At 48.3% G+C, this 16,914-nt stretch overlaps 1 protein-coding gene across 1 annotated transcript in view; it reads left to right on the forward strand.

Annotated features, from left to right (window-relative positions):
- The window catches only part of TRAPPC9 (trafficking protein particle complex subunit 9), a 670,396-nt gene that overhangs the window by 117,177 nt on the left and 536,305 nt on the right, over positions 1-16,914 (forward strand). The gene's annotated exons all lie outside the window — the stretch shown is intronic.

Consider the following 16,914-nt stretch of genomic DNA (forward strand, 5'->3'; position numbering starts at 1 on the left):
GAAAACAAAGCAGTGTAAGAAGATAGAAACCGGGGCAGTAAAGGAGAAGGCTGGGCAGCGAAGAGAGAAAACAGCCCTGTTTATGAGAAAGCGCTTTGCCGGGGAAAGAAGCGATAGGCAAAGGCCTTTCAAGAAGCTCAAAATGACCGCTGTGTGGACCAGGTGTGCTAGGTGAAGTCTGAGAGGTAGCCAGGGGCTAGGTCCTGTTGGATTTTATTCTAAGAAAAATGGGAAGTATCAGAGGGATGATGGGTTGTGTCTTTAAGTTTTCGAAAGATCCCTCTGGCTGCTGAGTGTGAATAGACCAGAGGGGAGTCGTGAGGATAAGGAGGTTGTAAGGGTGGAAGCAAAGAGATTGTAGAGTAGAAGGTGATTGCAGGTGATGAATTGGATGCCAGTGTGGCTAAGGCGAAATGAGCTAGGAGAAGAATGATGAGAAGTAGCCGTGGGCCAGACTAGATAGGGCCTTGTACGTCATGGAATTCTTTCCCAGAGAGTTGGGAGGCCTGGGGAAGAGTAAGGTGGTCCCACTTAAGTTTTACAAGGACTACTCAGGTTGCCGTGTGTGAATAGACTGGAGAGGGGCGAGAACGGAGGCGGGCAGAGAGTGCAGTTAGGAAACTGTAACGGGGATGGAGGGAGACGATGGGTTAGACTACAGTGGAGGTGGTAGAAGTAGGGTAGGATTGGAGATCTAATTTGTAGAGCCAACGGTTGTCGACGAAAATTCAATTAACTATGAAGTTAAGAAGAAAAAAAGGGATTTTATTCGAGCCAAACTGAGGATTATCACCTGGGAAGCAGATTCTCAGAAAGCTCTGAGAGCTCTTCCTCCTGTTAGAAGTCGAAGGTATAGTCTGTACATTTTTGAGACAAAGGATCATACATCAAAATGACATACTGATGTTTTACATAAAGTTCACCGAGGATGCGTAGTCCAGGTAAGCACGTACAAAGCGGGCAGCAAGTCACCATGACCCCCTACAGAGCTGGGAAAGAACAATGTTCTTTTAAGAAGTTACATTGCTAGCGTCAGAAGAAAGAAAAACAAAAAAATTGATCTTTACGGTTGAGCAGGCACTCCCATCTTTGAGGAGCTCTGACGTGTAGTGCAGGTGCATACTGCACATTAGGGAGGGAGGGAGGAGGCCCAAACAAACAGAGAATTTTATGATTAATTTTTTTCCTTGTCCTGCCCTAGAACAGAAATTTTATTTCATCAGGGTCTTGCTAATGTGATGTGGAGTATGAGTGAAAGGATGGTAGTGCTGTTTACTGAGATGGGGAACCCTGTGGGAGGAGCAAATTTAGCAGAGGCGTAGTTTGGAGCAAGTTAAGTCTTAATTGCCTGTGAACACTCGTGGCAACGTTGAGGAGCCAATTGGCTATTCCAGCCTGGAGTTCAGGCTGCAGCAGTGAATTACAAGCCACCCTTGTCTAGGTGGTAATTAAAACCAAGGACCTGAATGAAAGTATCTGGGAGGAGAGTGTGGATAAAGTAGAAAGATCTAAGGACCACGAACTGGGGTACTCCAGCGTTCTGAGATGGAGAGAAGGAAAATCCAGCAAAAGAAACTGGGAAGAAGTGGCCACTGAGTAAGAGGAAAACCAAGAGATCGTGTGTCCATAAAGTCAATCGAAGACAGTTTTTCTGAAAGGAGAAACTGATCAACTGGATTGAATACTGCTGGGAGGTGGAATAAGATTGTCCCACCATTCACAACAGCATGACCCCGGGCAAAGCAAGTACTCTCTCTGAACCGCTGTTTCCTCATTTGCAAAGATGAGACAGGAGAGTCGCACCTGTCTCGGGGTTGTTAAAAGGTGTGAACATGCCTGGCACATGAAGATTAAAGTCGTCCCCCCATCCATCCAGCACTGCCTCCCTCACAGGTCAGCAGGGAGCATCAAAGGAGCTGAGAACGAGAAAGCTCTTTGTCAACTGTACAGCACCCTGCAAAAGCCTAAACTACTATGTAAAGTCTCAGGGTTCCTGCTGCAAGGTCCTGTCACTCCAATCAACTTTGATTTCAAAGTTCATATGAAAGGAGTCTGGAAAATTAAAAATAGATCTTGTTTAACCTTTCTGATTTCCATTCTGTCCATCACTTAGGTAATGATTGCAAAATATAAAATGCATACTTGCAGAGCGTGTTTCTGCAAGTTTAGTGGGTTCTGAAAATCACTGCTCTTCAGGCTTCCTGAGGAGAGGAGCGAAGGCCAGAGAGCCCAGATGACCCAGATTGCTGACGTTTGTGGTGCCAGAAAAGTTTTCCCATCTACCTTCAGCCGTGATGACCCAGTCATCTTAGCACCTGCTGTGTGCTTTGTCACTAGAAGGTGAAGGCCGAGAACGCAAGGACAGTGTCATCTTCACCATTGTGACCTCAGGTCTTGGTCCAGTAGCACCCAGTACATGTCAGGCACTTCTGGGCACAAAGGAAAGGTACAGGCAGCGAGCAAGACAGCTATGGTCCTTGCGCTCACGGAGCGGAGTTACAGGTACAAGCAAGACAAGAAAAATAACACCTCCCGTGGTAAGTGCTATGAGGAAACAGACCAGTGTGAGAGTGATGAGACAGCCTCTCTGAGAACTGAGATTTAAGGTCGGATCTGGAGGACATGCAGAAGGGCTGGGACAAGATGTGCACTCTGAACAGAATAGCCTGTGGGAAAACACCTGAGAAGGAAGACGCCTTGGCAAATCTGAGGAATAAAAAGGCCAGTGTGGCTGGAGCTTAGTGAGTGAGGCAGAGAGCACCGGAGATGTGATGAACAAGGTAGGCGCCGCCCGCTCGGGCAGGCAGGTGAGAAGCTTGGCTTTCGTTCTGAGAGCGATGGAAAGCCATAAGAGTCTTGAAGCAAGGGAGTGGATCCAACTTAAAAGCTCATCCCGCTTGCCGAGGGATGACTGAATGGCACCATGCCCTGTGCAGAGCAGAGATAGAAGGTGCTGCTTCAGCCTCCAGGATTCAGCTCCAAAGCAAAGGAGTGCCTTTCCTCCATAAGCTAGCTGTGCAAGAGGGTCCTTGGGTCCACACGAGAAGCAAGCTGACATTTTTCAGTCTTCAGATGTTTTGCTTCTCTAGCAGGTTACTGCTTTTTGATCAGGTTTGTCATTCTCTTCTGGCATGTTTGAGAGCAGGATGGGTTAAGTTTAGGAAAGAGGACAGAAGAGGAAGGCTCAGAAAAGAGCCAGAAGAATTCAAGGAGACAAGGAGAGTGAGAAGCTCAGGTTGCGGAACTGCCAGGGCATCTTGTCCTTAATCATTTTGAGAAGTAAGGAATGCGGCAAAGACAAATCTGCAGAAAAGGGGGGAAATGCTCAGCGTTCAATAAAAAGAAGCTTCAAACCTAAGACAGTGGGAGAATGAAGGAATCTATGATCGTCAGAGCTTCCCTGCACTAGAAAAAGCACAGTGAGTTAGCAGATCATCCTGTGGTTGGTGCTCTTATCCGTCAGCCCACTTATCCTCACAACGTCTCAGGTGTGCCCATTGCTTCTGCTGCCTTCCTTGTTCCCTGCTGTGTCTGTACCCGGGGTGCTGGGAGGTGGGTATCTACACTTCCCAGAATCTTCTGCCAGCTGGCTTCTGGTTAGATTCCGCCAGTGGGAGACCCAGGTGGAGAGTGCAGTTGCGGATGAAGGAGGAGACATCGTTTTACGGTTGTGTGAAGGCATTGGCAGCACGTGGGGACTCGGGGTGGGGGGAGGTGGGGATGGGGGCGGCTACAGTGAGTCATCCGCACTGGGTGGGGGGCGTCTGCTCCGCAGCGACACCTTGGGTGGTCTAGTGGGGAGTGTGGGCCCGGCCCCCAGCCGGGAATAGTACCAGCGTCCTGATCTCCAAGCAGCACCTCAGCACCGGCTCCCTCATGCTCCTGCAGCTTTTCCACACCCTTGAAGTCAGTTCTCGGCATTAAATCCCTCTTTGTTTGAACTATCTAAAGAAGTTTCTGCTTTCCTGGTTGAATGTTGAAACATATGTACTTTGTCCCAGGAAAAAGAACCCATGAAAATGGGAATCTGGGGCTGGTTATCTGATCTGATTGTGCTGGTGCAGGGATGACCTCCCTGGCAGCGTGCCCTGGCCAAACAGTCACTTAAGTTGTCACCTGCCATTGCCTGGATGGACGGCTCGCTGAAGACAAGGCTGCCCCAAGTCGGTGGAGCCTTGTGGGATGGGCTTCTCATGAGGCTGGGAGAGATTTCAGAAAGAAAATTGAAAGCTCAGACTATAAATTCTCAGATCAAGCCCTAAGCCATTCCTTATCTTTTGTAGCCTCAGGGCTAATGGGGCTAAAGGTCACACCTGCCTTTAATCTTACCTGAGGCATAATTATGACAAGTTGAATTCACAGCTTCACTTGGGCTCTTCTGTGAAGTTAGGCTGTTTATTGGGAAGAGAGGGGTCCTGAGAATTAGAAAAGGGACGGTTGGGAGGATACAAGCAAACTTTTAACCCCCCATCCCTCTGAGCGTCTTTGTCAGTGGAAATAGCCCCCCCCCCCTGCCTGCCTGAGATCAGTCTTCTCCTGCTTGAAGTCCTATTAATGAGCTCATCTGTGCTTACCTGGCAACAGGGATGCTGAGTCTTCTCAAGACTCACCCCCTCATTAACTCCAATCCATAACCAGAGTCAGATCCCAGCATGCCCCAGGGAAGCAACAGCAAAGCTCGATTTAGGAGATATTCACACAGTGAAAGAATTGCAGCATATTCATGCATTTATCGTCAGACACTTGGGGAGTGTGAGGTGAATGGATTCTAACGGCACCAGTCCAGGTGGACAGAGCTTAATGTAGGTTTGGGCTGAATTTATCAATATAGCCGATTTACCAGAGATTCTGGATTCGGTGTGTGTTCGCTCCAACAGCTAGGAGGGGCTTGATCAGTTTGCTTAGCTAAGCCGGTGGAGTGAGGTTTGGAGTGACCTGCGCTGGTGGCTCTCTGACATTTAAAGACTACTTGAACATCATCTGAGTGTGCTGCTCTGACCCATTCACGAGATAACTGCAGATCTAGGCCAGGGTGTCTGTGGGAAGAAGTTCTGGCAGATCCCAATAACAGAGTCATAGCACAGACTCTCAGGGGCTTGGAGCAAAGAGATATCTTCTGCAAATAACTATTCTCCATTTGAACCACAGCTCCAGATTTTCTGCTGGACACTGGTAGAGACCAAATGCCAGACCCCACGTGAGTGTGTGAGCTGAGCTGGGTGTGACGTGCTCCGCTAAGCCACATGCCACACTCCACCATCGAGGGGAGGTCGATGTGGACAATGCTATCAGCCTTGAGCAGGTCCCAGAAGCACAAGTAAGTCACATGACCAGGTGGCTGAGACCCCCAGGGCACCTGCTCCATCCCCCCACACCCCACAACAGTGGCCTCAGTGGACTCTCTGTGGGCAGAAGAGTGAGGAAGGAAAACGCAGACCCAGTTAATAGATTGCTTTGTAAATATGCTGGCACCACGCAGACCTGGAATGCGGTGCAAAACAGCTTCCCCCAGTGTGCCCAAAAGGTAGAGGTGAAGGGGTTCCCCCAGAAGGCCACCTGCCTGGGTGGAGAGAAAGCCAGAGGTCCGGGATCTACAGCAATGCAGGGGCAGCAGCTAACAGATGGTCTGGGAACTTGGAAGGAACAAGGTTGGAGACTTAAAGACAAAAAGGTCTGGGGAAGGGGTTTGTGGATGAACTTCTCAGAATGAGGAGAGATGTGAGGGTAGGTGTAGCCCGTGTCCATACTCACCAAAGGGCTCCTACACGGGAGGCCTCTAATAAACAAGTGGCAGGATGCCTCACTTGTACACGTCGTTTGTTCTCTTTCTCCAGCCACCCTCTGGCACTACCCAGTGCTAGCTCTATTGAGCTTATGTATAGTGGCCATGGCCGCATCTGGCGCTGATGCAGCAAGGATGTCATCAAAGACCTTGGGTCTTTCCATCTTTCTGCTCTGTCATTCTTGGCATGTTGGTTTTAGGCCTCATGCTTATTGCCTCATGGTTCCAAAAAGGCCGCTGCTGTTCCAGACTTCATCATTGCATTAGACAGAAACAAGGGGAAAGGGCCATAGGCAAAAGGCTCTTTCATCATTAGGTCTCCAGCCTTTGTCTTTTTACTAAGGGAGGGGAGATCTCCTTAGCAGTGTTCCCCTTACATCTCATTTGTCAGAATTGGGACCTGAGACCAATTACTGGCCGAAGGGAATGAGACTGCTAGGATTGCTTTATACCAATTAAGATTTATCCCCTGGGGCTATCTTCCTGAGATCAAAGGGTATCTGATCCCTACTGACAAAAAATTGAGGGGGTGGGAGGTGAGGTTTGAGGCAGGGAATGGTTGTAGGTTAGACAATGACCAGTACCTGCCAAAGTTGCCAACATTTAAAATTCTGGAGATTTCACTTATAAATCTAACTGGAAGAGTGGGAGGGGCAGGCAACATGACCCCACATTGCCTCATGGCAAAGCTGGCTGTCGTCGTTAGATGAGTCACATGCTCTTGGGTTGGCCACCGTCCCCACCACTCTCTATCACTCACCTGTCTGCTTCACCATTTCCACTGCCTGCTTGGCTCCTGTGAACATTTGAGTTTGTGACCCCCGACTTAGGACGTTGTTTTAGAAAGATCTGTTTACTTGTGTGTTTATCCCACTGGCCTGGCACAGTGTTTGGCGTGTAAGATGTAAATAAGGCCAAAAAAAAGAAGCCCTTCCTAATAAGCCAAGCTATCACATTACATGAGAGGAGTGGTAAAGGCTTTGCCATCACAAAGACCTAAATTACTAAATTACTAGGTCCCGCAGTCTGACTCTCTTGTTTCTCGTCTGTAAGAGGAGGCTAATCACATCTGCTCCCCAGCCTCACTGAGAAGCTTATATGGTGTAAAGTTTATATGCATATAAAGCCCCAGGCAAAAAGCATAGAAGTTCCCTGTTCCTTCTCCAAGAAGGACGAATAACCAAAGTTGAAATGAATTTGGGATGGAATTCGGAAGGGAGATTTCTAAGAGCTAAGGCTACCTCTTATTAGGTTTGCATGGCTAGAAGTGCTTAATAAATATTTTATAATGATAATAATGATCATTTAACTCAATAGAATATAGTTATATAAATTGTAAAAATATAATTATGCCAGGTTGTCATTATAGATAATGGCCTGAATACAGGGATAATGTGGGCAAACCAGAGCCCACCGTGGTGATGGCTGCCAGCAGGCAGGCAGCTTGCAGAGATTTTCATGTGGGGAGTGGAGGGGGAGGGGCTGGCATCTGGTGGGGGGAGCAGTCTGGGCCAAGGGGGAAGGTTGCCGGGAGCCACACTGTACAGAGCCTCAGGGTCCTGGTCGGAGCAGTGGGAAGTCATTGGAGAGGAAAAGTGACAGATGAGAGCTGATATATGATTTTTTTGGATAAATTTTTTATTATGGCAAAATACAACAAAATTTATCTTTTGAACCATTTTTAAGTGTACAGTTCAGTAGCATTAAGTACATTCACACTGCTGTGCGGCCATCACCACCATCCACCTCCAGAACTTTTTCATCTTCCCGAAGTGAAACTCTGTCCCCGTGAAACACTAAGCCCCCAGCCCCGGGCCCCACCCTCCTACCTTCTGTCTCTGAACTTTACTCCAGGTCACTCATGTAAGTGGAATCACATAGCATTTGTCCTCTTGTGACTGGCTTAGCTCACTGAGCATAATGACCTCAAGGTTCATCATGTTGTAGCACATGTCAGAACTTCCTTTTTTTTTTTAGAAGGATTTCTTTTTAATTTATTTAATTAATTTATTTATTTTTGGTCGCCTTGGGTCTTCATTGCTGTGCACGGGCTTTCTCTAGTTGCGGTGAGCAGGGGCTACTCTTTGTTGCAGTGCAGTGGCTTCTCTTGTTGCGGAGCATGGGCTCTAGGTGTGTGGGCTTCAGGAGCTATGGCACGTGGCCTCAGCAGTCGTGCCTTATGGGCTCTAGAGCTGCACTCAGTAGTTGTGGCGCACGGGCTTAGTTGCTCCGCGGCATGTGGGATCTTCCCGGACCAGGGCTCAAACCCGTGTCCCCTGCATTGGCAGGCGGGGTCTTAACCACTGCGCCACCAGGGAAGCCCATCCTTCCTTTTTAAGGCTGAATAATATTCCATTGTCTGGATGGACCACATTTGGTTTATCCATCCATCCATGGGTGCTTGGGTTGCTTCCGCCTTTTGACTATGGTGACTAATGCTGCTATGAACATGGGTGTACAAATATCTGTTCCAGTCTCTGCTTTTAACTGTTGGATATATATATATATATATACACACACACACACACACACAGACCCAGAAGTGAAGTTGCTGGATCATATGGTAATTCTGTGTTTAATTTGTTGAGAAACATCCGTAGTTTTTTCCGCAGTGGCTGCACAATATTCATGTTCCCACCAGCCATGGATAAGGGTTCCAGTTTCTCCACACCCTAGCCAACATTTTTGTTTGTTTGGTTTTGATAATAGCTCTCCTAGTCGGTGTAAAGTAGTATCTCATTGTGGTTTGGATTTGCATTTCCATAATTAGTGAGGTTGAGCATCTTTTCACAGGCTTATTGGCCATTTGTATATTTTCTTTTTCTTTTTCTTTTTTAAATTTTATTGGAGTATAGTTGCTTTACAATGTTATGTTAGTTTCCACTGTACAGCAAAGTGAATCAGCTATATGTATACATATATCCCCTCATTTGTACATTTTCTTTGGAGAAAAGTCTATTTAAGTCCTTTGCCCATATTTTAATCAGTTGTTTGTTTTTTGTATTTGAGTTGTAGTTCTTTACTCTAGATATTAACCTCTTATCAGATACATGATTTGCAAATATTCTCTCCCATTCCATGCCTGCTTTTGCACTCTTGATTGTGTTCCTTGATGCACACAAATTTTTAAGTTTGACGTAGTCCAACATATTTATTTTTCACCTTTGTCACTTCTGCTTTTGGTGTCATAGCCAAGAAATCATTGCCAAGTACAATGCTATGAAGCTTTTTCCTGTTTCTTCTAAGAGTTTTATAGTTTTAACTCTTAAGTTGTGGTCTTAGGTCCATTTTGAGTTAATTTTTGTATATAATATAAGGTGAATTCAACCTCATTCTTTTTGCAGGTGGGTGTTCAGTTTTCCCAACATCATTTGCTGAAAAGACTGTCCTTTCACCATTGAGTGGTCTTGGTACTCCTGCTGAAAATCATTTGACCTTGTATGCAAGGGTTTATTCCTGGGCTCTCTATTCTATTCTATTTGTTAGTGTGTCTGTCTTTATGCCAGTACCAACACTGTTTTGATCATGACAGATTTATATTAAGTTTTGAAATGAAGAAATGTGAGACTTCCAACTTTGTTCTTCTTTTTAAAAATTATTTTGGCTATTCAGAGTCCCTTGAGATTCCATATGAATTGTAGGATGAATTTTTCTGTTTCTACAAAAACAACTCATTGGCTGATGCATGATTTTAACTTGGGGGTGTAGTAATCATGGAAGCAGTTAAGAGGCAGTTCAGACAAGAATTGCTGGTGTCTCTGAATGGCGTGGTAGCATTGGACATACAGAAACCTGGAGGGATTTGGGAAGTGTTTGGATGGTGAAATCAATAGGATTTAGTGATAGATTGGATGTGGGTGAGGAGGGAAAAAGGAATCAAGAATGATTCCTTGGTTGTGGATTAGAGCAAACGGTGGTGCCCATTTCTGGGATGGAAAGAATGGAGAAAGAACAGGTTTGGGAACCAGGGGTGTCAAGAGTTCCTTTGAGGGCACAGATGGCTGGGAGACAGCCAGATGGAAAGAAAGGCAGCTATACCATGGACACCTAAGCTTGGGGCACAGGGGAGACTGCAGGGCTGGGGAGAGAAATATGAGTGTCAGTACTGGATGGGTGATGTGTAGAGCCCAGAGGCTGGTCAGGCGACCAAGGAAAGAGAGTAGCTGGAGAAGGGAGGTCCAAGGAGCCAGCCAACCTGGTTATTCGGTGCTTGGGACCCGGAGGAGGAGGAGTCAGCAAAGGTGGCTGCGAGCTCCTGGGGAGATTGTGCCCAAGCATGGACACACCCAGGGGCCCACCCAGGGGCCGGGCTCCTGCATGACTCTGCGTCCTGGGCCGGTGCCCTGTGGCTGCAGGGAGGCGCCCAGCATTTGAGGAGGCAGCGGGGCGGCATCCTCCTTAGCCTCGGGGTTGGGAAGTCCCAGCCACCTACGAGCCCACTTCCGGCCACCGCTGTCCACCAGGCCCCCCGCATGTCCCTTCTTCATGCCTCTCCACCCCCTTGAAGGCTTTCCTCACCGCCTCCCCTGCGTGCCCCCCTCTTCTGGCTGACCCCACGTGTGGCCCCTGTCCAGGCAGCTGGAGCCTGGGAAGCCCCTGCGGACAGTCAGTGTGCTTTCTTCATCTTTGTTTTCCCAGTGCCCAGTATTGAGCCTGGAACATGGGTCTTGGGATGGAGAGATTAAGGGGTAATTTTTTTTTTTTTTTAATATTTTATTTATTTATTTATTTATTTATGGCTGTGTTGGGTCTTCGTTTCTGTGTGAGGGCTTTCTCCAGTTGCAGCAAGCGGGGGCCATTCTTCATCGCGGTGCGCGGGCCTCTCACCATCGCGGCCTCTCTTGTTGCGGAGCACAGGCTCCAGACGCACAGGCTCAGTAGTTGTGGCTCACGGGCTTAGTTGCTCCGCGGCATGTGGGATCTTCCCAGACCAGGGCTCGAACCCGTGTCCCCTGCATTGGCAGGCAGACCCTCAACCACTGCGCCACGAGGGAAGCCCAAGGGGTAATTTTAAAATTATTTTTTCACTACTGTTCTGATTTCTATACCCTGAGCATGTATTATTTGTGTAATTATTAAAAATAACAAAATATTAAAAAACACCCAGAGGGACTTCCCTGGTGGCACAGTGGTTAAGAACCCGCCTGCCAATGCAGAGGACACGGGTTCAGGCCCTGGTCTGGGAAGATCCCACATGCCGTGGAGCAACTAAGCCCATGCGCCACAACTACTGAAGCCCGTGCGCCTAGAGCCTTGCTCCGTAACAAGAGAAGCCACCGCAATGAGAAGCCCACGCACCGCAACGAAGAGTAGCCCCCGCTCACTGCAACTAGAGAAAGCCCGCGTGCAGCAACGAAGACCCAACACAGCCAAAAATAAACAAATAAACCCCCCAGAGCAGTGGAATAAACATTGGTTTGAAAATGCTAACAAAATAACGAAAGCAAAGTGCATTCACTCATGCATTCTGTAGTGGTGGATTGAGTCCCTTGGTGGGCAGCACTGGGCCAGGGGCTGTGGATGTGCACTCTGCAAGAAGGGGCACGGTCCAGTGGTTCCCCGTGTCGGAGAGAGTTTAGCAACCGCCGCTCTCCCACGATGCTGCTGACGAAGGGATACGGTACAGACGCTTTGGAAAACAGGTTGGCAGCTCTTAAAAAGTTAGCCATATTGTTACACGTGACCCAACAGTTCCAGTCCCAATATTTATCCAAAGAAACAAATGCATATGTCCACACAGATGATTGTTCCTGAATGTCCATATCAGCTTTATTCGTAATGACTAAAGATGGAACCGACCCAAATGCCCACAGACAGATGGAGCCTAACAAATGGTGGCTCCTCCGTACAAGGGACTGAGCAGCAAACAAAGAGCCACTGAGCCGCACGGCAACCCGGCTGGGGCTCAAAAGCATTATGCTACAGCAAGGAAGCCAGACACAGAAGAGGACACACTGCATGACTCCACCTATGTGAAATTCCGGATCAGGCAGAACGAATTCATAGTGACAGAAAACAGATCCTTGGTTGCCTGCCAGGGTGGGGACAGGGCTGGCCGCAGGGAGCACGGTGGAAACGTTGTGTATCTTGCTTGTGATGGTTGGTTACAAGGGTGTATACGTTTGCCAAAACTCATTAAACTACACTTAAAATAGATGTCTTTTATCGTATGAAATTATATCACAATGAAGTTGATTTTTTTAAAAAAGGAAAGACACTGTCCCTGCTCTGATGGAGCCAGTGGGGGTGAGAGATGTCATTCAAGTAACAGCAGAAATGTACGCAGTCACGAGCCGTGATCAGCCTCCTGAAGGAAAGGCACAGGGGGCCCCGAGAAGGAAGAGGCCGAGACGCTTGGTGGGGCAAGGTGAGTGTCACAGTAGAGATGAATCTGACCTGGGACTTGGCATCCTTTTTTTTTTTTTGGCTGCCCTGTGCCATGCGGGATCTTGGTCCCCCGACTGGGATGGAACCCGTGGCCTCTGCAGTGGAAGCGCGGCGTCCTAACCACTGGACCACCAGGGAAGTCCCACTTGGCATCCTTATCGTCATCATTACAAGTAACCTTTTCCTTTCTCAGAAGCGACACCTCTTGAGTATAGAGGAAAAGGAGAGGAAGCAGTTCTGTAAAAGGAAAATGAGGTACAGACACCACCCTGCCTCACCCCGATTTCGGCCACTGCCCCTCCAGACCTTCCGCCTGGAGCTGGGCCTTGAAGGACAAGCAGGAAGGAGTTCCCCAGCCACGCAGAGAGGGAAAGGCACTCCGGGCAGAAGGAACAGCCCATGTGAAGGCGGGGGTGCCAAGCAAACCCCAGGCAGAAGATCCAGCTAGGAATCGTGCTCCCGAGGCTGGCTGCGTTAGCGCCCACGTTGGCGAGGACGGGCGGGACTTTCAGCTGTGGTCGGGGGGTGGGGGGCCCTGGGCCCAGACTCCTGATGGTCGGGGTGGCGAGGAGGTGCAAAGGGGTTCAGGGTCCAGCTTTGGTGTAGAAATCTTACCGTTATCCCCATGGCCCATGCCCTCCCTCGGGCTTACAGAATTTACCTCTTGATTCACAAACCGTATAACTCTTCATTCCACCCGTCAGCGATTAGGCTCAGAAATAACGGGGGAATCAGGTCCCCCAGGGCACGCATGTGTTGCCCACATGGCCAGATTCCTCTCCAGGCGGCCCTGCTCATTCTCTCCTGGGTCACTAACACCCCTATTGTCTGTCTCCTTTTGTGTTTCTCATCAGAACCCAGCACTTTCCTGGGTCTGGGTTAAGGGCAGGCTGGAAACCTGGAGTGGCTTGGTTTGTAGGCGGGCCCTGGGGGACCAGGAGGCAGGAGCCTGGGGTCTGTCCCGCTGAGAGCTGGCACGGGGAGGGGGAGTGGGGGGGCTTCTCCCTCAGTGAAGATTGCGTGGAGCTTTCACATCACAGATCAGCCTCCACTGTGAGCCTTCCGCCCCAGCTCCCGGGAACTGAACTCCGCCCAGGCGGAGGTGTTTACAGAGCTCTCAGCCTCAGAGCCAGCAACCCGCTCCGGGGTCTGCATGCCTCACAGCACAGGGTCCTCAGGGGCCCCGGCCCTGGCGGGGAGCACTTTTTGTCCTGCTGCTCATTTGGGTGCCCAGTTTCATTACTTCCCAGCGGAGGGGCAGGGGTTGCTTGTGTATGTGGCACTGGGCCAGTTGCTTTGGCTCTCTGCCCACCCACCTCCCCAGCCGTGAAAGAACAGCCCCCATTTGGCGGCTGGTGTGCGTCTCCAGCGAGCCAGCATGAAAAGGCACCTCCCCTGTGCCTGGCACCGAGCCTGCAGTAGATCAATGTCTAACCAGCCATCCATTCATGCATTTCGCCCTGTGATTAACCAGATGAGTGTTTGCATGTGTCCCGGTTTGCAGAGAAGGTCCTGGTTTACATCTTTCGAGCCAGAGTAGTAATTAACAAACTTTCCTTTCACTCTCAAAAGTGTCCTAACGAGGGCGACAAATGATATTGTTGCCGTAGCGCAAACCAACCACCTTGACCCTTTCTCATCTAGGAAGGAAAAAGGAACCATCAGAAAGCTTGTTTCATGTCATTTTACAGACTGGGAGTGAGCCAGCATCCCACAACGAGAGACAGATTCCAGATATGTTTCAGGGCTAGATTGGTTTGCCTAGAATGCACGCCAGTTAGTTTACGTTTCTCATATGACAAGATGTTTAGCCTTTAGGGGAATCCTTACTTTTTAAAATTTTTTTTTAAGAGGTCTTTTGTCTTTTGAGCAATAAGTTTTTGTGTGTGTGTGTGAGAAAATCTCTCTTGAGAGATTTTGCCTTAATTTCAAGACAAGAGCAAACATTCAGGGAACTCCAGCTGACATGGCGGGTGCATTCAGGAAAAGCCAGTCTGGGGCAAAGAAGGCACTGTTGCCCCCACGTAGAGTCAGGGAAGGGCCACGTCAGCATCTCGAGCACTTGTGTCATCAGGTTTGCCCATCTTCCCGCGGGGTCTGAAGGAGGCTTGAGCCCCAGCACATGGGCTGTGAACCCCGTGAAATGCCACAGACCTCCCTTCAGCCTGGAATTGTGTCGGCTCAGTGTGGTGACCCTGTGGGAGCTCCTGCTGATTGGAAGCTCTTGGGGCGATTTTCAAAGAGTCTGATTAATAAGGATGGTGAGATGAAGCAGTGACTTCTTAACGAATGTGGCTTATGTGGAAGGGCTCTCAGACACACACCGCAGGGGGTGCAACTGTGCCGACTTACTGAACTGTTCTCTGGCGTATGTATCTGAGGCCTTCTAGGGCCTTTGCCTTTGACCCAAGAATTCTGCCCCTGGGAATGTCTCTAAGGAAATCACCCGAAATTTGGAAAGATCATTATGCACAAAGGTGTTCATTGCAGTGTTATTTATAACAGTAAAAATGGGACAATTCAGCTGTCCAATGATAGGCATTTGGTTAAGCACACAGTGGCATAACCCTGATGGGATCAAGTATAGTCATTACAAATGAGATGCAGGGCTTCCCTGGTGGCGCAGTGGTTGAGAGTCTGCCTGCCAATGCAGGGGACACTTGTTCGAGCCCTGGTCTGGGAAGATCCCATGTGCCGTGGAACAACTAAGCCTGCGCGCCACAACTACTGAGCCCGTGTGCCACAACTGCTGAAGCCCACGCACGCTTAGAGCCCGTGCTCCGCAACAAGAGAAGGCACCACAATGAGAAGCCCACGCACCACAACGAAGAGTGGCCCCCGCTCGCCGCAACTAGGGAGAGCCCGCATGCAGCAGCAAAGACCCAGTGCAGCCAAAAATAAGTAAATAAATAAATAAATCTATTTTTTTAAAAACTGAGATGCATACACACAGAATGAGGCACGCTTGTCCCCTGCCCTCCACTATCTCTTGTCATTAGTCTGGCTGAATTTTCTTTCTAGGGTTGTAAAGGGGGGGAGAGAATGGAGTTATTAATGTCAGGAATAAAAACTTTACATAAAGATTTTGAAAATGATCTTTATACATAACTGGCAACAGCATGAGAAATGCTTTTGTTAAACAAGAGCAGGCTATGACGTCATACACACACTGTGATTATAACCATATTAGCTGCAAACTTGGGGTAGAAAAAGCTTCGGGGAAATAATTTTCCATGGCTATCCCAAGTTTCTTTGTGAGTTCAATATTAAGGAATCAACAAGACATATTAAAGAAAATGTCTTTACTACTGTATATCGCAGAAAACTATATTCAATATCCTATGATAAACCATAATAGAAAAGAATGTTAAAAAAAGAATGTATATGTAACTGAATCACTTTGCTGTACAGCAGTAATTAACACAACCTTGTAAACCAGCTATACTTCAATTTAAAAAAAATAATAATTAAAAAAAAGGAAAATGTGGGGCTTCCCTGGTGGGGCAGTGGTTAAGAATCCGTCTGCCAACGCAGGGAGCACAGGTTCGAGCCCTGGTCCGGGAAGATCCCACATGCCGCGGAGCAACTAAGCCCGTGCACCACAACTACTGAGCCTGCACTCTAGAGACCACGAGCCACAACTACTGAGCCCACGTGCCACAACTACTGAAGCCCACGCACCTAGAGCCCATGCTCCGCAACAAGAGAAGCCACCGCAACGAGAAGCCCGCGCACTGCAACGAAGAGTAGACCCCGCTCGCTGCAACTAGAGAAAGCCCGCACGAAGCAACGAAGACCCAATGCAACCAAAAATAAATTAATTAATTTTAAAAATGATAGTTTAAAATTTTTTTTTAAAAAAGAAAAATTTGCACATTTACAGTCATGTAATATAACTTCTAGTAATTTTGCATCATGGCTTAAAAAATATGTTTTTAGGGACTTCCCTGGTGGTCTAGTGGTTAAGATTCTGTGCTCCCAATGCAGGGGGCCCAGGCTTGATCCCTGGTCAGGGAACTAGATCCCACGTGCCGCAACTAAAGATCCCGCACAACACAATGAAGATCCTGCGTGCCGCAGCTAAGACCCAGCACAACCAACTAAACAAATAAATAATTTTAAAAATATACGTGTTTTTAAAAGACAAATATGTTCAGTGAATTAAAAAAAAAAAAAAAGAAGATGTCTTTAAACTGAAACACACATAAGACAAAGTTATGTACGGTAGTTATGAAAATGTGACCAGGGGTTTGCAGGAGCCTAGCCCTGTATGTTCCAGAGGAGCGATGGCCCAGGATGTGCTAATTCAGTGTTAGCAGTGAATTAAAAAACTACCACCAATAATGAGTGTCAACTGTATTATAAAGCAAAAGGAAGCAGTGGTGGTCTGGTGGTGAAGTTGCCAAGCCCTACTCCAGGGCCCTTCTGTGAGATGGTGACGTCCCCCACTGCCAAACGGGAGCCACTCGCCTACCCTGCAGCTGGCCATGTCCTGCCACTTCCTTGGGCACATTCCTTAACTCTGTTGCCTCTGTGTCCTCACCTGTAAAATGAGGATCACACATACTTAGTGGAGAGACAGTTGTGTAACCACCCCCATCCCCCAGGTGCCCAGCACTTACTCGTGCTCAGTTGATGTGCCACCTACCACGGTGTCACCTCCAGAACAACGATCCTCTCTCTCTCTCACCAGCTGTCTTAGCCCTACTTTCTAGATAGTGACACAAAGGCTCAGAGCAGCCCTA

This window comes from Balaenoptera ricei, chromosome 17 (genome assembly GCF_028023285.1).
Source record: "Balaenoptera ricei isolate mBalRic1 chromosome 17, mBalRic1.hap2, whole genome shotgun sequence".
NCBI classification, from domain to species: Eukaryota; Metazoa; Chordata; class Mammalia; order Artiodactyla; family Balaenopteridae; genus Balaenoptera; species Balaenoptera ricei.